The following is a 23,278-nucleotide window of genomic DNA, read 5'->3' as shown; positions in this document are numbered from 1 at the left end:
TCGTGGAAATCCAGATCAGAAAGGGAAGATCTCTAGCTATTTGCTCTGTATTAAGTACTATGCCAGTAAAACTGTGATATGCCAGTTAAAGCTCTAGGGGACCTGGAGCTAGTATTAGAAATGCAACCCAAATGCTCATGAAAATGAGCTGTATAGTAGTAGCCTGTGAGTTGGTCTGCAATGGCCTCAGGTAATTCCCCCTGGCTATGCTGGTCTTTTTTATTAGTTACATGGCTCAGGCCCAAAGGGAAACCTCATGTCACCTTCCTGACCAGAAGTGATCACACGTTATGTCTGAGGTGTAATGTTTTATCATCTCTTTATTTTCAAGCAATTATCTCTCTCAATTTCATCCTTTAGGAAATATGGTTTCGTTCTTGCATGGAAAGGACATTGCTTTGTTTCATCATCTGTTTGCCTACTCTTTTCCAGAGAGTGTCCTTATTCTTCACACAAACAAGATGAAAAAGTGGCCGAGTTTGCATACATAACCCTAAACCATGGTTTAGGGTTATGAGGATGGACCTGTGCCAGCCACTGCACTGCACACTCCCCCACCCCACCGTTCCTCCAGCATGGCTGTGGGGAGTTTGGAAGCATTCACTTCCATTTTAGACTAACTACAGCTTGTCGTGACATCTGAATCCAGATAATCTGTGGTTAGTCTTAACTATGGTTTACTAAACAATGCCATCTTCAAACCATGGTAGTAAGATTAACCACGGTTTAGGGTTAAGATGTAATGCTAAACTGTGGTTAATTAAAAATGGAAGCAGAAGGTTGCAGCCTCCTCCTTTACAGTTGTGCTGAAGAAGGAGAGCAGCAGGGGGTGAATACAAGTGCAACACTCACACACAGCTCATGGTCCTTACACTTACATTATTCAGCACAGGCAGGAGTGGCAACCTCTTTCTGCCTGAGAGCAGAATTCACTTTTGGAGAAGGCCTTGGGCCAAAGGCAAAGAAGGTGGGGCCAAAAATACAAAAAAAACCACAACCTAGCATATTTTAGTTTAAAGCTCTTACCACCCGTTATTTACCTTTTAGAATGGGGAAAAACTGCAGAAAAGCTGGGAAAATACCTAACAATTGCTGGTTGGGAGAAAGGGGTGTGCAGCCAGGGGCAAGGGGCATGGCCATCTGGAGACCCCAGGAGGGCTGGATTTGGCCCTTGCGCCCGAGGTTCCCCACCCCTTTAGAGTTATGTGTGAATGTAGCCAGTATCTCACAGAGCACCTTCATTAAGAATCATTTGGGATGTTACAAACGGAACAGTAATTGTGAGTGAGTAATGCTTCCTTTCGCCATATAGCTTCATCATACCAGAAGCAGAATGTTTGTGCATCCCTTTCCATGCTTCTCTGATGTAGGGTCAGTTTGGATGTCTTACTATTAGAAAAGATGTACACGTTCTACTTTGGGATTTACAAAGAAACACAGAAAACAGGAAGCATAAGTCATTCGTACTTTCTTCCCCAACCCCCTGCATTTTGTATTGTCTGCAGCCAGTCTAAAGGCGGGATACAAATAATAATAACAACAACAACAACAACAACAACACACACACACACACACACGTAACAAGTCCTTCCGCACTGCCTTTCAAATGATACTTGGAGCAAGACTATAAAGCAGAGGTGGGCAACTTGTGGCCCTCTGGATTTTTTGGGCCTACAACTCCATGATTCCTTGCCATTGGCTATTCTGGATAGGGCTTATGGGAGTTGTAGACCAAAACATCTGGAGAGCCCCAAGTTGCCCACACCTTCTGTAGAGGAAGGAAGAGTTAATGGCAAGAAAGGGAAAAGGTAACCAAGTGAGAGGATGAACTATATGATGTGAAGACATATTTTCAATTTGTGTGGTGGAAGGGCTGCCATGTTGAAAGCAATGTATGGTTCTGAGAAAAGCAGTACTTGAAATATTCTTACAAGGTTTCCTATTTTGCTGGCTCTCTTCCACATGTAAATAATGGAATTGATCACAAACATAATATTTCTGTTATTTGAAATATCTGCATAGAACAGCAGCATTTCCCACCCCAATACTGTTGAGTTCCATTTCACCCAGCTGAAATATAATGTCAAACCAGCCACAAAAGTACCATGGCAGAAGGGAGAAAGTTCTTACCTGTTGTATTTTGCTTTTCCCATAATGAATACAATGCTCTAATAATTTTTTGTGGATGGCCAATGGGGAGCATTCATTGTGGAACAGTATATTTGCAGATAATACTGGAGGATTTCAAAGGTGAGTCCAAATTTGTACTGACTGCAGATGCCTGAGGCACTGGTTGGAGAGCGACATGCCCAACCACTGCCCTGGGGCAATCTATATAGTTCATGGAGTGGCCAGATAACAATAGCACTAGTCTTTACAGACTTTATTCTTAAAGCTGGCAGGTGAGTTTATTCGGGTTGTATTTATAGAGAGAGTCTCAATCACTTCTTTTTCCATTTTTGTGAATGAATGAATGAATGAATAGTTCATTTGTTTGTAGCACAAAGACCATTACAAGATACAGAATTGCTCACATATAACAACACACATTATTTAAAATATTCAAAATATTTGAGGTACAATCCTTTCTCAACCAAGGAGTCAGTCAGTGGGTCGCTCTAGGGGTGTTCCATTTATCTGCAGCACCCACCCTTTGCTATCACGATGGTGACATACATGCCAAAGTCACAAGGATAATTTCAGTGATTACATTATAACCTAAAATGCTGGCAGTCAGTATCTGGCACTATCAGATAGGTGGGATCTCTGATGATAGTTTATACAAAACTATTAAATTTTCCATTTTTAAAAAATTCTTCAGCCCAGTTTCAGCCCAACTAAGTATAAGTCTGATTTGAACTTCGATATTGTGAGAGTCTAGGCTGAGACAGTAACATTCCGCAAGATTGGTAACACATGAACATTCTTCCAAAGGTGTCATAGTCGTCTTTAGCAGAGCCACCTCTTTTCCCAATAAGTACAGGACCCTTGACAATCTAATAATTAGATAATTGGTATAAGACTCCTGAAGACTAAAGTACACATTAAGTTGGGAGATTTCTGACTGAATTTCTTGATGTATGTTCTTTTCGTAAAAAAAAACAGTGAGGCAATTCGGGATGGGGGCAAGGCAATTGGATTAGAATTGTGTATTGAGATGGGTAGTTTAACACTCACCCAATGTGCCAATTCCTGAAAGCAATCTCCCACATCAAGCTGCTGTTAGCAGTGGAAGTTGAAAACATATAGGCAAACATATGATCTAAACATATGATCCTGCCCCCAACAACTAGTTTTAAAAGATACAGAAAAATACATCAGGAGGTCCAATCATGGCTCTCTCATGGAATGTGTTGTTTGGCCCTCATAAACACATATCTCTTGTTATTTTGTTATTAGTGTAAACCCCATGTTGTCATGGGGACTAGTACTGCTCCTTTCTCACTTTTTTGCCCCTCAGTACCCTTACCACATGAATAATGTAAATGTGGCTCTTGCATAGTGAATCCCCCCTCTGGCCTATTTGGACAACTTACTAAACTGATGGTTAAGCGTTTTGAGCTAAACATGGCTTAGCATGTCATGTGAACCATTCCTTTCCCCCCCCCAGTTTTTTTTAGTGTATCATGTGAACCATTACTAACCATGGTGGCTACATAACCATAGTTTAAACATGCTCACTAACCACTTGTTGCAAAAGGGGTAGCAGCCTAACCATGGCTTAGAGTGTTGTTTGAACAGGCCCTCTAATTTACATGTAGTGTGGTCCCGACCACTCCCTCTCATGCCCTCGATTGCCCGCCCCCATCCCCTTCCCTCAGCCTGCTCGTAGCAACAGCCTAACCATGCAGCTGCACCAGGAACCATCTTCACGCCACACTTATTGGCCAAGTAGGGCTGTCTGTCATCTCACTGGCGGAAGGGCTGCCCTGCCTGTTTGGTACGGAGGAAATTAATTGCTATTAAAGCTTGAGCTTTGAACCTTATCAAACTTTCTAAAGTTACTGCACATCTATACAGCTCAAGCTTCAGTTTAAAACAAAAATGAGCAAAATCAGTCTGATAGGTCTTGAGTAATAAGTGTTACGCTAGCGTATTCTTATACAGATGTTAGCTGGTATTTAGCACCAGCAGTGCACTAGTTTAGCCTTCTCCCAGCTTTTTCCCTCCAGATGTTTTGGTCAATAACTTCCATCATCCCTGTGACGAACTGAGAGGAATTGTAGCCCCCCCCCAAAAAAAAAACCCCAGCTGGAGGGCATCAGTTGGGAAAGGCTGCACTAGGTGCATTTATACTCAAAAGCTTGTTTCATTTCTTCCCAGGGAGAAATCTTCCAGCTACTCTGCCCTGCTTAATATTTGGGGGGGGGGGTGTCTCTCAGAAGAACCTCAAAAGTAGAATGAAAAGAAGAGTCACATAAACATCTTCTGGTACTTGTATTTACATATGATTGTACTATAGCAACTGTGATTTAATCTTTTTTTAAAACATACATAAGGATTCCTTGAATCACCACCGTCTATTATAACATCCTGCTTCCAGTCGCTTATAACATTGTCAAATTTTAACAATTCATTGAATTTCTGCCTTAGGCTGATTTCTTTTATTTGGAAAGTTTCAGCAAACATGGTTCACAATTTTCTGAGTACAGGGAGATGGAAGGTTTATTTGTATTTTTTTCCTTTTTGAAATAAAAACCTTGCACCTGCTTCCATGCAATGCTCTAGAGCAGGAATGTCACACTCACTCTGTGGGAAGGATTATATAATTTTTTCACGCAGGGGTTGTTGATAGGGAGTATTACGAACTCAGTGTTTCTGAGCTGGTGATTTCATAACTAACAGCATGAATTAGCATTTGGCCGCTAAGAGGATAGGTGATGACACTTGTCTGCCTGTAATGGTACCCTTCATGATTGACTGCCTTCTCCATTCTCCATTGGGGTTTTTTGTAACTCTTCTGCATGTGACAATGATAGTGATGGCTAATACTATTCAGAGTAGGCTGTGCCCTAGATGTAGTTTATTTCCCACATCCTTACTACTTGTTTGAAAGCAGTCAGTGACTCTAATACTTAATGTTAAGTAGTGATTCTGGGGTTAAACTGGTTTTGAACCCACTGGCAAAGTATATCAGTTTATGAAAATAAGGTAGTGGAGAAAGTGAATGGAAGTAAGTTTTTCTCCCTCATAATACTAGAGGGAGGTGCACTCTGCACATGCCCAGAAATCGGCCCAATGATGGGGTGCTAGTGCCTGGGCCAGTCCTGGCCCTTCAGTATAGGCTGCTGATGGAGCATCTGGTGGACAAGAAGCGTGGGCAGAGGCAGTCCCAGCAGGACTTGTCCGGAGCTGGCAGCTGCTTACCTCCCCTCCTCAACGATGCTACTCCTTGACCCTCTATTGGCAAGGAGAGGAGGGAAGTGTCCCTCAGAGGACACAGGCACCTGCGGGCCACCAAAGGCATGCTGGGAGGTGTAGTAGCTGATTTTAAATAAAGCCTGGGTTAGCAAACCAGGTCACCATCTCTCAATCCTAACTCAATGTCTTTGTTCTTCTCCTACCTGACTTTCTACAGCTGCCACCAACCCCGCCCACCATTCCACTCTAGCCTCAGCTATCAGTCATTCCTCCATTCACTCTTCTGTTTCAATGGTATAGTCAAGCTTTTACATAAAAATCATAAAGTTTATTCAGTAATTCCTGCATCTGTCTTGGAATGTTATGACAGAAAAAAATGCAGCATAAAAAATCCCATCAAGTTAAAAGGCCTTGGGGAAAAAAATAAATATTCATTTGGCACTGGAAAGCCTTAATGTAGTCATTTGGCCAGCCTGACTGGGAAAAAGACATCCATAAGCAGGGTGCCACAACTAAGAAGGCCCGCTCTTCAGTTGTTTCCCACTACACCTCAGATGGTGTTCAAAGATTAACACTTTCTTCAGGGACTTAGTTTTATGCCTACAGCTCCCTGCATGCCTTGGGAGGGAGGTTTATCGGGCTTTGGCAGTCATCATCTGGTAGTGGGTCACCATCCTGGGCCTTAAGGGAGAGTGCTTGGGGCCAGCTGTCTTGGTCGCTAGGGTCCATCAGGAGCGGAAGAAAAGGATGGTGCAGCTCTGGGCCCATTGCCAATGTCAATGGCCATGCTAACCATCAGTCAGTCAGCTGGCTGGCTCCCTCACAGCCTACCTACAGGCACTGATTGCACAATGCAGTGTGGACTGGCTTCACTTCCCATGAGTCTCTGCGGCAGGACTCCCATTGGGCAAGTCGGGCACCACAGTGAAAGGCATGCCGAGAGTTGTAGTTTTTGTTTTCTGTGGGGACAAGGAAAATCATGGCAGCAGCTTCAAGGCGTCCCTGGCCATGTGTCGGGGGGCGGGGTGGGGAGAGAGAGAGAGAAGAAAGAAATGTAATTAGTCTCTAAGTTACGTCACAGGCCTAGCATTGGCCTTCCTTGCAGGGTTATCGTGAAGGTGAGGGAGGAAAAAAAGAAACAAATATAATTCATTAAAAAGTTAACTCACAGGCATAGCACTGCCCTACTACTTTAAGATGATTACGTCGCAGACATATATCTTAGGGGTCCCAAGCAATGCTGGGTATATCAGCTAATAAATGAATGAATATAGTGCATGGACAGGGTTTGGGTATAGCAGGATCATGCTTCTAGCCCTATCCCCAAAGTCCACGCATTGATCCAAACTTCTGCATGGAACCTTCATATGTACAAACTGTATATGTGCAATTTGTATCCTGCAGGTTTCATAGAACATACAACTTGTACATGCATGGGCTCTGTACAAAATTTTGGATCAATGCATGGAACTTGGCGGATCGGAGGGTTGACCAGCAGAGGTAATCTTGGTTGATTCCTCCCACAACCCAATTTCCTCTTCCTACACTATCAGAATACGGAAAATGTATTTGTAGCAATGCCTGTCAGTAATTCAAAGTGAAAGAAAGTTATGTTGGTAAATATAAGAGGCAGAAATTTCTCAGGGGTGGCTGCTCCATTCAGGAACTTCCTTCCTGCAGCTTATACCTTTGGTGCTTATACCTTTGGTGCAGGCTTTAAAAACTTACTTTTTCAAATTGGCCTTTCCTCACTATATAGCTAACGTTAAGAGTGTGCACCGCAGGGTCTGCTCCTCCCCAAAATTTGGGGCGCAGCTCTGATGAGGCGATTTCCCACCCTGATTTTTGGGGCGGCTCTGTCTCCCCACACCGCTGGATTACTCATCAGAAAACCGCTCCATTTTCAGAGAACCACACTATTAAGAAAAATGTATACATCTCTGTCATTTTTAAAGATAAAGAGATGAAACTTGGCACCCTGGTAGCTCTTACATACGGCTTTAGCCATGCCAAGTTTAAAGAGATCCCTTCATCCCTAGAGTTTTAGGGTTTTTTTAAAAAACAAAATTCCCCTCAACCCTCTCCCCCATACACACACACACACACACACACACACACACACAAACTATCCTTTACTTTGCTGATGTATCTTCAGTTTATAAAAATAGGGATCTGTTCCCTGACTGTTTACTCTAATGGGGTGAAGTGGGAGGGTGCTCTCCCTATGAGAGGTCAGACAAGAACAAACTTAAATATAAAACCATATTCAAAGCATACGAACTTGAGTCCTATCTTCCAACCAGAAGATATACTAGTACTAGAAAACTTTTCTGTTGCCACCCCTTCTTCTCTTGATTTTACATCCAGTTGAGTTGCGTCCATACTTGCAGTACACAGATCAGCCTTTGGCTCAAGATTTTTTTCCTTATTCTAATATTGGCTTGTGAGACTGTATGGATCTATACTTCCTGTCAGTCATCATCACTTCCTGGGACAACTCATTTACATCAAATGGTTTTCATTATTTTCATAATGTGACCCATTTTTCCTAAATCCTTACTTTCAGCCAACATCAATAGCACATTATGGGGAGTGGAACTTGGACTCTTTCTCGCTCCATGAGCTAGCAAATGAAAGAGTTCCAAGGTGGGGGAAAATGGCTTATATCATTTGCAATCCCTCCCCCTGTGATTGGAGGGGGGACAGGGGGAAAACTGGCTATTGGTTAGCCACAGATGTCAATCTCAAAAAAAAAAACCCTTCACCCCTCGGCATCTTCCTAATATGGAAGTGTGTTCAGTTAGCCATCCATCAACATGAAATGTGCCCTCATGTCGCCTAAAAAAACTTCAGACCTATGAATCCATTCAGGGCTCTGAACAATCTTCTAACTACACCGCAGGTTTCCAACAGTTTTAAAGCCACCCTCTAACCACACTGTGATTTCGGAGGTTTGTCGGTCTGACAGACCCCTGAATTTTCAGTGCAGAGCACACACACCTAGTTAACATGTGTTCCACTCTCAATAACCTCAAACAGGGCCTAAATTTACATAATTCTGATAGTGCTGTTTTTGTGCTTGTGTCTAATGGCTTTATTGTTTGTAAGCTGCTTTGTGGGGATATATCTCTGAAAAGTGGGATATAAATGTATTGAAAAAATAAATCTATCTTCAGGCCTTTCCATTCCACATGCCTTTATTCTCATTTTGGAAAGTTATATATGCCTTCACACACTCAAGTATTATATGTTGGTATACTGACAAGTAGTAACCTGGTGGCTCAACCCAGAGGTTTTTACTTGGCTGCCAGTCCCAAATACCCCCGCATAATGCACCTGTGCCACTTTCTTCTCTCCATTGTGAATATCAACAGAGACTGTGACAGAGTGCACCTCAACCACTCACGACAAAACAGAATTGTTTTATGACAGTGGCTCTTCATTTGCATGATCTCGTAGATATAACACAATGTTATATCTACAACACACTAAACCATGCTGCTTAACCACAAAATAGTTAATGGAATGCATTAAGGGGGTGGATAATATGGTAGACTGAGGGAATGGGCAATTGACAGGCATTGTCATAATCCCAATTCCAGCTCTGATTTGATTTGCCATTGCTCATGACCTCTGATTTGCTGTTGCCAAATCTAGAGTTATCCCTAGTTCACTTTCTACTATCTGTAAAACAGGGTTAATGTTTATATGCCTACTTAATAATAGTGTTGTATAGAATGTTTAATATTTAATAAGAACTAGGTATCATTTATACTATTTGCATTAGGGCTGAATACACAAATCGATTAATTGGTATAATTAACTAATTCATTAGTTAATTAATGTGTTGACTGCTGATCAAAAGCCCAGCACAGTTTTCACATGCTGCAAGCAAAGGGAGCCTGAACCGCCTTAGTACCCTCTGAGAAAATGTTTTGTTCTGCCAGAACTGTTGTTAACAGGCTTCTTTCGATTGCTTCACTGGTAAGAACCAGTATGCTTGGAATCTTGGCTGAAGAACACAAGGGAATGAAATAATCGAGATCTAATAGGCAGTGACTAGTTTAGTTCATTAAGTGCAAATTATAAATTTATTCAGATGATGGGTGGATTAATTAATTAATAAGTTACAGTTATATCTTGCCCTGCTCAGAGTAGCCTTAAAATCTTTTGGGGTAGATTTGGTTGAGGGAGAGTGACTTGCTCAAAGTTATCCCATAGGTTTCATAGATGAACAGGGCTTTGAAATTTCTCACATCCAAATCCAGGACTCTTAACTAGTGCATGCATCATATTGCAACTTTTGGGGAGTATTATTACCTGAACTGGTGTCTCTGCTTAAAAGGTGGAGAAAAGTTACTGTTATCAACCTCAATAAAAAAGAAACATTATTGTACTCATTTAGTACACTGATTTAAATCATCCCATGTTAAAAGTCACTTTATTAAACATGCTCATGAAAAAGTACTGTATTCAGTGTTTGAAAAAATATTTGTGTTTGATGGGAAGGACTTAAGTCATTGAAAAGGAATTTTTGCCTTTGCTCAAAGTTTTCAAACTTTTATTTTGATTATTTCAATTCTTATCTGCTGATTTGTTAATAAAAGGTGTAGTCACTCAGCCATCAGTCCAATCCATAACCTTGTTAAAGCTTAAATTTAGTTGGATTGCAGTTTAAACAGGCTGTGGAGTGGGCTGCATATGCTAATTGTTTAGCAACTACAATATAACTGTTAAATGTTTATTTGCAAAATGTGATAGGCTTTTGCTCTAGTGCAGCTTGAAAGCCATGACCTCCATTGGGTGGAAGGTTGAGAAGCTGTTAAACTGAGTCATCCCATTCTTTTATTTGATAGCTGTTCCTGAGCAGACCAATGTGACAGGTCCACCTAGGTCTAAGACTGGGGCTACAACTGTAAGCATATTTATTAAGAAGTCGTATTGAGCTCAGTGGGTAACACTTAATTAGAGGGAACTTACTTCTAAGAAAATATGAATAGGCTCAGTTTAGAAGTATTATAGGTTCACTGGATTCTCTTTTTCCTGTGAGTTGGAAAATAATTCTGTTGCATTTGGCCATCAAATGTATGTCTGTATTGTGGCACAAATAGGGCTGGCATGAACATTACTGATAGGGTTGTAGTAGGAATTGTTTGATAGATACCAAATAAAAATAAATACAAAAATAAAAGAAAGGAGGACATGTCTTTTTATGAGACATGTACATTATTCCTTCCTTCCTTCCTTCCTTTTATTACAATTAACACAGTAATGTGATACAATTCTTCAGACCCATATCAGTCAGGGTTCAGGGTTGAGATTGCTTTAGTTGACCTGGTCGATGATGTGCATCTGGAGTTAGGCAGAGTGAATATGACCTTGCTCCTTCCCTTAGACCTCTCAGTGGTATTTGATACTATTGATCACCAAATCCTTCCGAGCTGTTTGAGATTATTGGGGACACTGCTTTGCAAAGGTCCCACTTCTATATGACAGGTCAGTGCTAAAGAGCAACATTGGGTGACTACTGGTCTACCCCACATGCCTTAGGGTTCTCTACTGCTCCCCAAGGCTTTTTAACATCGATATACAACCTCTTGGAGAGATTGTTTGTCATTTTGGAGCAAAGTGTCATCAGTTCTGATTCTAGCTCAATTGTACTGACTGCCTTTACTTCCCAGCCCAGTTGACAAAGTCCTAAACAGTCTAGCCCTACATACCACATATATGTATTTCTCTGTCTTGGTGCTGGAAATCAGATACATAATAATAAAGCCATGTATATCAAACTGGTTTTTTGTTATCAAACCTTTATGCCACCATCATACTGACACCAGCATGCTAAATGGACATCTTGCCAACACAGCACTGGATAGTCAATGTGGAACACTTTGTAATAACAAAAGAAATGTTACATGTTTCCCTATTTGAGGTACCAATTATGGCAGGTTTTCAGGAGTGTCATAAATATCTCACCTGCTTGCTATACAGCACTTCAGTGTGATGTCTATCACTAGGATTAATCCATTTGTACCTCAGATTGCATCCAAGGTCTGAATGAATAAATTATTCTGCACCTGTTTTTTTTAGTGAGAATTTCTACCCTTTTTCTTAAAGACTTTCTGCAGTGCAACAAATTGCTTATTCATGATGCCTAGTATTGCCGTTTTGTCTACAAGACTCATGATCTCCCATTGATACCAACTTTGCCATTGGATTGCTTGTTGCTACTGTTTTATCTATTTTGTTTTATTATAAATCAGCAATAGTCTTACAACAACTTACTATTATTTAACACGTATTAAGTACCAGTAGTTTGTAGAGCTATAAAGAATACAGGAATGGTGTGGTCCTGAACAGAAAGTTTTTCATCAGATAAAATCTGTCCAGACATCATAATTTCACACTGCACTGAAATATCCTGGTGTAAAAGAGCATTCCAATTCTCTAGATTGCCACTGCAACTCAGGATCAGAACTCTAGACATGGCATGAATTGTGTAAAACCAATTTGAATGCACTTTTTTGAGAATGTAAATAGCCATGGGGAGGGGGGTAACTAGGATCAGGACTGTGATAGGTGAGGAGGGAGAATTTTACTCCCCCCTATTATGGTCCAGATGAAAATCTCCCCCCCCCCCTCAAATCAGCTATTTGCATCAGGAAGGAATCTCCCATTGGTATCAACAGTGGAAGTCTACTATATTCATGCTGGTCTTGCACCAGTTCCTGTAAGCAATGTGGACCATCAGTAACAACTACAAGTTGAAGCATCTTGCACCTATGGACTGTGGGAATTGAAAAACTGGTTAGTGACTGTGAGAAGCAAGGTGCTGGATTAGTTGGTCCTTTGGTCTGTTCCAACAGGACTTTTCTTATTTAGAGCTGAAGTTGGCACAGCTTCTGGTCTCCATAGTTTCAGCCCTGTAGAAGTGCCCTATGTCATATCCATTCGCTTCCTTCTGGAAAAGATAGTGGTCTTATTACCTATCTGTGGCAATTGTCTATCACACATGTAGGCATATATGACAGTATTAAACTCTGTGTATTCTATAATATCAATAAAGTTGTTGTAGTTTTTTTTTAAAAATATACCTGCTAGATAGCACTCATGATTTGGGGCTTTTGGAGTTTATATATGCTTGTGTCTGATCTGAACCTTCTATAGGTAAAAGGGGGGAGAGATGGACGTCTCCAGCTGTTTAGGAAACATCTTATTGTATAATGCCATTTGTATTTGTACTTTTTGTTTTGTGGCAAGTTTTAATAGTTACCCTTTGAGGATTTCTAGTCTTGCTTATCAGAATCCACCAACAGTCTTTTTTGTAATATTCGCGTTTCCCTTTTGGTTCAGCCGAGCCCACTGACAGATCATTCAAATTCAATTGTTTTATGTCTAAGCCGAACAGCTAATTAAAGTAGGGATGATTAACCTGACTGGCAGTGTCGCTCTCTCACTCTCTCCCTTGCTTTCTCTCTCACTCCCTCCTGTTCCAATCAGTCTTTTTCTCACACACACACACACACACACACACACACACACACACACACACACACACATGCACGCACACACACACGCTCACTCTCTCTGTCTTTTGCTCTACTGTTGTGTTTTTTTTTCCTCCTCTCTCCTAAACGTGGTCTGCTTGCTGATGGCAGAATGGCACTCGGAGATTTGTGCATTGTGTCTGGTTTCCTACGGGCAGGCTGACCCAGTGCCTCTAGGGACTTATCAATAGACCACTCAGAAGAGACAGAGACAGGAGAAAGGAGGAGGGGTGGGGGGAGACAGAGAGAGGGAGAGGGAGAGAATCAATATCAAGAATAGAAGGAGCTCCGAAGCCATTTTTTTTTATTTTTTTAAAAAAAGTGTATCAGGACTTGGGAAGAGGGTGACAAAGAAGGTTTTCAAAGAGGCAGTGGAGGAGGTTCTAATAAATTTGGAAGGATACAGTTCCCTGTCTTGGGGAAAAGGAGAACTCCTGGCTGATTAGCATTCACACCAGGTATGAGATGTTCGGCTACCCCTTATCACTGTGTCGCAACCGAGAGGGAAAGGCGCCTTTTTTTTTTCCTTCCTCTTTTTTTTTTTTTTTTTTAAAGGAGATGGAACGAGCGTGTATTTTGGTGTGTTTGTTGTTGCTTTGAGGAGGGTGGAGGGAAGGAGAGCTATGGGCATTGGTGTGACGGGAGCAGGAAGAATGGAAGAAGCAGGGCAGCAGCGGCTGAGGGGAGAAGAGTCTGGAGTAGGTGGTTCTCCTCAGGCACCCCGAGGGGTTACCCAAGTTCATTCCGAGCAGGTGGATTTAGGCGGGGAGTTACTTAACGCTTGACCGCCAGTTTTGAAAGAAAAAAAATCCCGCTTCCTATGTCTATTAAAGGAAGCGCCAATGTCTCTCCCCCCCCCCCCCCCCGGTCTCTCGCGCTGCCTCTCTCTCTCTCTCCCTCTTTTTTCCTCTTTTCCTAACCAGACAGCGGGAGGGTTTCTGGCTTCTAGCCAGCCCAAAAGCCTCTAAGTGTTTTGCACTTGTTTCAGGGAGTCGCTGCCCGGGGATTTTTTTTCCTCCTCCCTCCTCTTTCCTCCAGCATTTTCACTAGAGAACAAAGAGTTCTTTACAAAGGAAAAAGGGGGGAGTGCAAGCTTAACGCCTGAGATATGCTTTCCTCTCTATATTTGAGGGTTCCCCCCATTTCTTTCGGAAGGAAAAGAAATGGTGTAGCACCAAAAAATAAATAAATAGCCCAAACAAAACCTCAAACAAAAACAAAATGAAAAAGGATGTGAGTCCTGTTTCCCTCCTAAAATCCAAATTGGAGGGTGGGGGTAAAAAGTAGTTTGATTTTTGTGCGTGTGGTCCTTTTAAAATACCGTTTAAAAATGTAGCTGTTGCTTTGCTAACTTTTACCTGATGGGGTTCCATGACGTAAAAGTTAAGCTCTTGTCTCTGCTCCAACCCCACATTTCCTTCTTTCTCTGCTCCTCAAGATATTTCACCTGGGCAATAGAGGAGGTAGAACAAATGGAAAAGATATACTGAAAAATAAACGAAGGAGTTAGGGAGGAAATACTCTCTCTCTCTCTCTCTCTCTCTCTCTCTCTCTCTGCTAACTCCCCCCCTCCCCAAGTTAGTAAAGGCTTGTGGAAGGAAAGTATGATTTAGACATTCAGAGATGCTGTTTTCTTTGGTGTTATGTTAATACCGTTGTCCATTCAAGAGATTTGGAAAGCTTTACAGGTGTTCTGGGTTTGTGTTTCCTATAGGTGGAATCCTAACTATAGTACCCCTATGCACTCTGTGGAGCCACAAACCATATTTATATTTTTGATCCTTTTATTCATGTATCAGTGTTTTATGCACACAGATATATTATTCTATATATTTGACCCTCTAGATATAAAGCATTGCACAGTTGTTTTGGCTAATGCCATACAATTATAAAGTAGACAGCTAAATAATTACTCCATAACATATGGAAATATAGTAACAAGCATCTACAGATCTTCATGTCATTAAATATAACCTGATTATGCAGACCCTTAGAACATTTACAAGTTCAAAGAAGGGTGCCTTTAATCAAAGTCATTCTCATTAATTAATAAGTATTTATGTAAAAAAAATATTACCTATGTCAATTCACTAGAGCATGTGGAAACATCTATGTGTTCACTATCACTACTGTATGATATATAATACATAAATATGCAAAATGTGTAGAACTAGATTAAAAGTAATTATATCAATTGTTTTGGGACACAAAGACTGATTATCATTATGAGTATTATTTTTCTTTTTCGTCCTGCCCTCTCCTTAAAGAGGTGATCCATTACAGCCACATATGTGCTGCATGTATTTATATAACACAGATTTTGGCAGCTCCACATACTTACTAGATGTTATTTCAGAAGGAATGTGTTATGTTTACTCAGGAGGTACAAAGACAAGTTTGTCCTACAGTTAACTGCTGAAATTCTGGAGTAACTTAATTGCAGCAATTGGAGTGAAACCAGCTTTACAATGTAAATGTAAAGTGTTTTCTGATCCAACCTTTCCCTCCAGGACTCCATAGTTGAACATGAAATGCCTCAATAATGAAAAGAGGATATAGAAATGCTGGACTCCTCCAGCGTTTCTTTCATTCTCCTGAAAAACAGTAGAAATTTAATAAGTTTTGCCAAATTATTATTTTTTATAAAGAAGTTACAATTTCTTTCCTCCATCACCAAAACATAAAAATATTTGCATTTTTGTATTATTGTTTGCTGTGCTTCAGTCTTTAAAGATTAAAATATAGTTAAACAAGTAATGATCATCCTTGATCTTTGTCATTTTCATAGAAAAAGGCAAATTTTCTATACCTCCTGCATCTCTTTTCTTAAGATTTCTTTTTTTTCCTTTTTTGTTCTATGACATGGTATGTGTCCATTTTGCGTCTGTAATTCCAGAGGTGGCAACAGGAGGGAGGGGTAGCCTGCCAAAATCTACATAAGTCCCTCCAGTCTCGACTAAGAGGCATCCTCCATCAGCTATCTTTGCATCCAGAAGTACGGTGAAAGATGATAGTTCTTTTTCTGAGATTCTTCATGGACCTGACCTAAGACTAAAGCATTCACAGTAGAGGAGAAAAGAGAGAGAGAAAGAGATGAGGGGGAAAAAAAAAAAGAAAACAGGGAAAGAAAAGCTCTTTGAGCAGGAACACACTGGCTCTTTCTTCCTTCAGGCAATCCGCTCCAGCTCCTGGCGACGTGTCCTGCACTATCAGATATCATATGACTCTTTAGTTGGACTCCTGTTAGCAGAATGGGCCTGTTAGAACTCTGTTTGTTTTGTTTTCCTTTCATTTCCTTCTCCCCTGTTCCCTCCTGTTTTTATGTCTCTGTCTCTGTGTGTATTCTTTTATTTTCTCTGCTTTTTGTTCACATGCTTTACATAAAGACAAAGCATTAATTAATTCCACAGTCTGTTTTAAGTTAGCTGCCCAAATTAAATTTCATATAGGGTATGTTGTTATCCTTTTCTTCCATTGCTGTTTCTTATGCATGCACGTTCATATGTGCACACACATATATTTATATTGTTTTTCTTCCTTTTGGAATATGGTAGGTAGGAATCACCTTTCTTGATTTGAGTAAGAACCATAGAATTTCCATCAGTATATAATTTAGATTTGTGTAAACTTATTTATATGAAAATATTTTGAAGAGTAAGTATGATCTGAATGCAGAAATATATGCACCCACATGAATTATACTGGAACTTTAGGCAGTCCTGGTAGGAAAATTTTGCTGAGGTAACCATGAGTAAACTAAGTGCATGGATCAAAGTAAGCTGAATATTGTATGTATCAACTGTAGCCTTTAGCAGTACATTATGCTCTAAATTATTATAGAGCACTGTCTGTAGGGAAGTGAAATGCCTCTAGCCTTCCTTCATCCTCTGTCTTGACTTCTCAGCAAAGTTCTTTAAGGGTTTGTCCACAGCAGGTTGTGGTTAGGGATCAGAAGTCAGATGTAGCAGTTTCAGTTTTGGTGATGGACCTGCCTAATTACCTCTGCTGACTTAGACATGTGACCCGAGGTGACCCATAGCACTGATAAAATAGAAGCTTGGAATACTCCCTTTGAAAACATCTTTGTTCTTTTGCCTGCAGTCGTATACCTATTTACTTGGGAGTAAATCATACTGATATCAGTCAGACTTGCTTGTGACTAAAGATGCACAGGTCTGGGCTATAAGTTGCACACTGTAAAACCATTGTATATCCCAGTCTCTTTGACACGTTGTGGCTACCTGTTCCATGTTGATTTCTAAAGTTACTTTAGGTTTTACGTTAAACTCCTTCAAAACTAGGTTGCTAGTATATTTCTGCAAATAAAAAATATTTATGTTTGAGACTTTGTTTTTAATTTGTTATAGTTGATTATTTTTTCAAACTTTAAACAGCCCAGGATAAATTTTGTGAGACAATGTTTTTTCTTAATATTGTGAGCCAAGGTAGAGTGTACGTAATATCAGTGTTTCATTTAGATTATTATTATTTTCAACCTACAGGTTTGCTGTATCTCTTCTAGTACAAAATTTGGGCGGGGGGGAAGTTGCTACCCACCCACCCACCCAGATTTGGGCACATTGTTGTTGAAGAGTTTATCAGTTAGTCTAATTAAGGAATATAAATAAGGTAGTTATATTGGAATAAAACTGATGTGTATTGTGGCTAAAGCTGCAATCTGGGAAATTCCTGTTTCAAATCTCACTTTAGCCACAAGCTCATTAGGGTATCCTTATGCAACCCACATCCCAGCCTCAGCCCTTGAATTGTGATGTATGGATAATAATAAAACTGGCCTATCTTGCTTTGCTTTTGTAAGGATTACTAAGATAATATAAATGAAGCACTTTAGTGCTTGAAATGTGTTATATAAATGCTAAGTATTTATTATTAATATTTTGTTAACTAGATGCTATCTAGAAATAAAGCATTCCATTATTGTAATAGAACTAGCATAGTCATAATCTACAAGTCTTCTGTTATTTAGCAGCAGAATATTTTCTTTCAAAATTGCCACCTCTTGCACTTATTCCCAACAGTTTTAAAAATATGTTTCCATTCTTCCTCCCTTACCACCCCCATCCACCCCCAATATGAATATGACTAGAGAAACTCTCTAACTGCACATGACGTTTTAAAGGCTTTTTGCACTCTGGCTTCATTTTCAATATTTCATTCTGACATGTACTAACTGAGTAAGTTCCAGTTTGATTCTGTTGAAAAGAGAGAGAGTTTGGAAATAAGGGTTTCAAACATTTAAAAATGGTACACACCTAATATGCATAATGCATTGCATTACCCATTAATTTAGACACATACCAAGGCTCTGAACAGTCCTCACGATTCAGTGTGAATATATTTATTTGTGAGACTTTTGTCACAGGCAGTCAAGGTTGGAAAAATCCCAGACAGCTGGTTTCTTGAGTTCCTAGCAATTTGACTGTGGCACCTGTTCAGGACTGGCACCTTACACATCTGATGCTGGCTCCCCCAAAAAATTAGGCTTACACTTTGGAATGTGGATCATTTTCCCAACCATGCAGGCAAGTATTAATCTGGTTGATTTGCCAGTCAGTACAGGGGAAAGCTGAGAGCTTTATCTATGAAGAAAATCTGTTCTATCTTAATAGGAGAATTTTTCCTCAACAAACCATGTTCTCAGAACCACCACTTCTTTTTAAAAAAATCAAACACTGCAGTCTAGGGAAAACTTTTAAAATGGATACAGTAAGCCCTATATAATAGACCAAGTGATGATCAGTTGTCTGAGTTTATGAATGTGTCATGTAACTTGCAGAAGGTTACAGCTGAAAGGATTGTAGCTGGTTGTTGGAAGAGTACAGGAGTAACTTGCTTTAAAGTGAACCAAGTACACCGCTAGGTATATAATTTTAGTGAAGTCTAAGTCTATGTCTAGGTAATACATGCTCCCATTTTATTTTAATTTTTTAAGAACCAAGCATAGCAGAGCCTGGTGATTATTAAGATGGATATTTGCCAATGGGGAAACCAGCTTGTGTAACGTGTGTCATTGGTGCAACAGAGTGTTGCTTAAAGGCCACTAACAGGATAACTACTGAGAGGAGAAGCAGATTTTCCTTTAGCATGATAAGCTGCCCTGTTGCTTTCAGATGCCAGAGATTTCTAGTTTAATTTCTTGTTTAAATGGAGTCTTTGTATCTAAGAAAAATCTTTCAATTAGCAGTAGTTCACTTGGTTACCTTCTTGTGTTCAAAACCCGTAAGCAAGCTAAATAGTTTGGGTTTAGTTTTGCCACACTTACTTGTTTACCAATTACATTATTGTTATACTATAATCACATTTTCCCTTTTATTTTTAGCAGTTTAGGCTGTAACATTATAGTCATTTACCTGGAAGTAAGATCCACTGAAGTAAGATTGCTCCCTCTGTATTTGCACTGTTATAATAACTACAAGTGATAACTACATTTGTAGAGAACACTAGTAAGCTAAGATTTTCTCATTATTGTTTACTTCTTTCGTCAGAAGTAATATAATGAAAATTAGAGATTAAAATAAGTACAGGTGTGATTCTATATTAAACAGTAATTAGTACTTTCCCCCATTTTTGTTTCATTTTTTTAATGTTTGAGATTCTGTGTAACTAGTTTTTTTTCATACTGTAGCTGCTGAGCTTTGCCACATTGTATATACATAATTATTTTTAAAACCAGGTGTATTCTTCCTAAATCAATCCTTTTCCTATAATACTTGGTATGTCCCAACATCTTATATAGTATATCCCTTCAGAGCGGCTAGAGCTTTAAGGCCTCTAAAATCCAGATCTAAATCTTACAGTTTCTGTTTGTCTCTGGATAGCATATCACACAGGTGATTTTTCTTAACATTTTCCCCTGCAGTTAAAGTTCGTAATTTGGATGTTGCTGTTGAGATATGTTGCATAAGAGTTTGTGCTTACTGCTGTTCTCAATGAAATCAGACTTGTGAACTGAATTGGGTCCTTCCATTAAGAATTCTCTTGGCATTCCTCAAGGACTTGTTTTCTGCTCAGGCGGTCTTTTAAAGTTCTGACCATATTAAGAGCAGAAAAGGAGCTAGTCTGTTAATGTAGTCTTTTCATTACCCTAGATAATAAAATTTCTCTGTGACCTGTTAATCTCTACTATGTATCCCAGAAAGCCTGCAGATCTAGCGTGAGAAACAATTTCTGCTCCTTCCCTACAGAAAATAAGTTCTGTAATTATTTTTCTGGCCAGAGAATCAGGAAATACCAAAGAAAATTATGTGTATTTAGAAAGTTGCTAAAGTCTTTGCCTGTGAGGAGATCAGCTGTTGGTGTATTTGGGGGGGGGGGAATCCTCTGCTTTCTGAGTCCTCAGCATATTCTTAGTATTACAGAGTTGTACAGAAGTCTCCAGTATCACAACATACTAAAGTGGTAAGAAGCAAAATAGGACAGATCTGCGGCAGTTAATACTACTAATGTAGACAGATAGCAAATTGCTCTCCACTTCACAAACACATCTTTCTGTGTTACACTTATATACTGCTCCTCATGCAAGCTACACACCACATGGAAGTGAAGTAACGTGATTTTGAGTAGAAAAGTAGTAGGAAGAAAGGGGATGCTTAGCTAGTTGTTTTTCTGTTCAAAATCCTCTCCTTCTAACTGCTTCCACTTGTGCCACTTATTGGGTTCCAAATTCATGTAAACACCTGTGAAAACACTGAAGACTTGATACACTTAGGCCTAATCTATACCAACCTGGATATTGCACTATGAAAGCAGTATATAAAAGGCAGGAGCCACACTACTGCTTTATAGCGGTATTGAAGTGCACTGATAACTGTTGGGGCCCATTAACACATACCATATACCGCTTTCATAGTGCTATATCCTGCTTGTTGTGGCTCCTGCCTTTTATATACCGCTTTCATAGTGCAATATCCTGCTTGGTGTAGATTAGGCCCTAGTAGATTACTCCCTACATAAGCCTTCCAATAGGTGGATCATACCAATGTTCAGATTCTGAAATATTGCAGCCTCTGTTACTCCCAGACCATTTATGAAGTCCAAGAGTTTTTCTTTATAATCTTTAGTAGCTTCAGAACCTGATGTTTTTAACTTGAATGTAGATGAAAGTGTTAAGAAAAGAGTATGGCAAAAATAGCTTGTCATTGAACACTAAATGAGGTCTGATCCAGCTACTTATCCTCTCCAACCCCAAAAAGTAGGTTTCTTTATAAATAGATGCTTATTGTAACCTGCAATCATAGCATCTTATTTTGACTGAGCAAATTTATCAGTCTGGATAGAACCACGATTGAATGATTACCCTGAACTATTTATTTAGTTCAGGGTAATTTCTATGCCACCCCATAACAAAGTTCTCTGAACAATTTACAATTAAAAAAATCCACAACTATTTAAATAGAACACCATACAATCAGAATCATACGATCAAAAGAAATATAAAATATGACAAAACTAAACTCATATCATCCCAAAATTAAATACACAGATTTTAAAACTGAGTTATTTAAAAGGCCTGGTTGAACAGAAAGGTTTTAACTTGGCATTAAAAAGTCCACAGAGATGGAGGCAGACAAATATCCCTGGGAATGCTGTTCTGTTATTGGGATGCCACTATTGAAAAGGCCCTCTGCCTATTAGTTACCTGCCCAGTAACTATGTGGAGTTTCCCTGATGAGCAATTTCACACCTTACACGTTGGCAAAGCTTATTTTTCCACCTCAAGTGTACATCTGACAGAGAGTGGCAATCAATTCTAGCTCCTCAGTATAGTGAGATATATATGGTTACATGTATAGGTTACTTGTATTTACACATGATACTTTTAAGGTACATATCAAAGAAGTTTTAAAAGCAATGTGTGAAACTACAGTGTTTTATTTTAGTAGGATGGAACACACAATTATATCTAGTTTGAATGCAAATTAGAGTGTCCATTCCTATGGTAAACCTATACCATTATCTTTTGCTCTCATATATTCTTTTTGAAGATTCAGCTGCATATAATGTTTTTGTTTTGTTTTGTTTTATTTCACCTAGACTGTGAATGACTAGTCACTCTTAAAACACTATTGCTTCATTCTCTAGAGCTGTCTAAATTTCATGCAGGAACACAGACTATGTAGGGAGAGATGAACATGTGTATATATATCTATATATCTATATATAGAGAGAGAGATATAGATTATAGAAAAACATTTTGACATCCTCAAGACATTTCTGTAATTAACGGTAATATTCATTTTTATAGAACCAATTAGGCAATGTCAAGTTGTTTGATAAAAATTAACCATTAGAAACTTAGTATATCGTTCTGCTATTGGCATTCTTTTAGTGCTTTTTAACATCTGTATGTAATTGCCGAGAAATTGTTTGTAATTCTAGAGTGCAGTGTCATCAATATGCTGATGACACCCAGGGGATGTCTATACGGCTTCTTTACCCCGACATAAATGGGCAGATTCGCGTTTCAGGACACATGATGCAGCCATCCATTCACTGTAGCGCTGGGGTTTTAACTCGATAATGAGCAGTTTCGCATTTACGATTTACTGCGACTTTTTGATCAATATCCGAGTTTGCACCACATCATAGTTATGTGTCCTTGAGGGAGTTAAATCGCATTTTGACATGTGGGCATAACTTTGAGGTCAGAACAAAGTGAATGGCTGATTTCCCGCCTTCCCACCTAAGGCATCCTCTGGCTGCCTTGTTCCTTCCCGCCATTTTCATGTTGAATTAAGATGGAGTTTTTTAAATGAAAATAAAGAGGAGGGAAACGGGCAGCAAGAGAGAGGAGATGTGTTCAGTCCCCCTCTCACAACCTCCTCTGCTGCCTCGTTCCTTTCCGCCCTTGATTTTCCTCTTCTATGAATCTGTGGAGCTCCGCGGATAAAACTTATAGCTTGGCTCATCTATAATGCATAATCTCGTATGTGTGCATATGTGCATTAATAACTGCACTACAAAAAAAAATCAGGAGATAAAATTCAGGAGATGCTGTAGTGTGATGCTCTTTGTGTAGATTCGAATCTACGGAAATTTGGGTTTATATTCAATGATGAGCAATCCCGTTGTTGGATAGACAGGGGCCCAGTTCTATGTTTCTTCTACATCAAATCCAGAAGCAGTGGTGGATTTCCTGAGGAAATAAGGGAGTTATAAACTGGCTGAGGGTTAACAAATTGAAGACAGAAATATGTATAAGCCAACCTAGAGCTAGTAAGATTGTGATTTCCCCTGTCTTGATAAGGTTATATTGCCTATGAAGGACAAAGTTGGGTACTGATCCTATCTTGCTGCAAGATTCCCAAGTAGCAGTAGTGGGTAGCTTTTTATCAACTGAGGCCAGTGAG

The 23,278-nt window shown here is 39.7% G+C and overlaps 1 protein-coding gene across 5 annotated transcripts in view; it reads left to right on the top strand.

Moving 5' to 3' along the window:
* ZBTB20 (zinc finger and BTB domain containing 20) overlaps nucleotides 1-23,278 on the top strand; it is a 584,371-nt gene that overhangs the window by 466,432 nt on the left and 94,661 nt on the right. The gene's annotated exons all lie outside the window — the stretch shown is intronic.

This window comes from Elgaria multicarinata, chromosome 5 (genome assembly GCF_023053635.1).
Source record: "Elgaria multicarinata webbii isolate HBS135686 ecotype San Diego chromosome 5, rElgMul1.1.pri, whole genome shotgun sequence".
NCBI classification, from domain to species: domain Eukaryota; kingdom Metazoa; phylum Chordata; class Lepidosauria; order Squamata; family Anguidae; genus Elgaria; species Elgaria multicarinata.
Note: the sequence above shows the minus strand (reverse complement) of the source record. Positions and strands in the feature narration are given on the sequence as shown.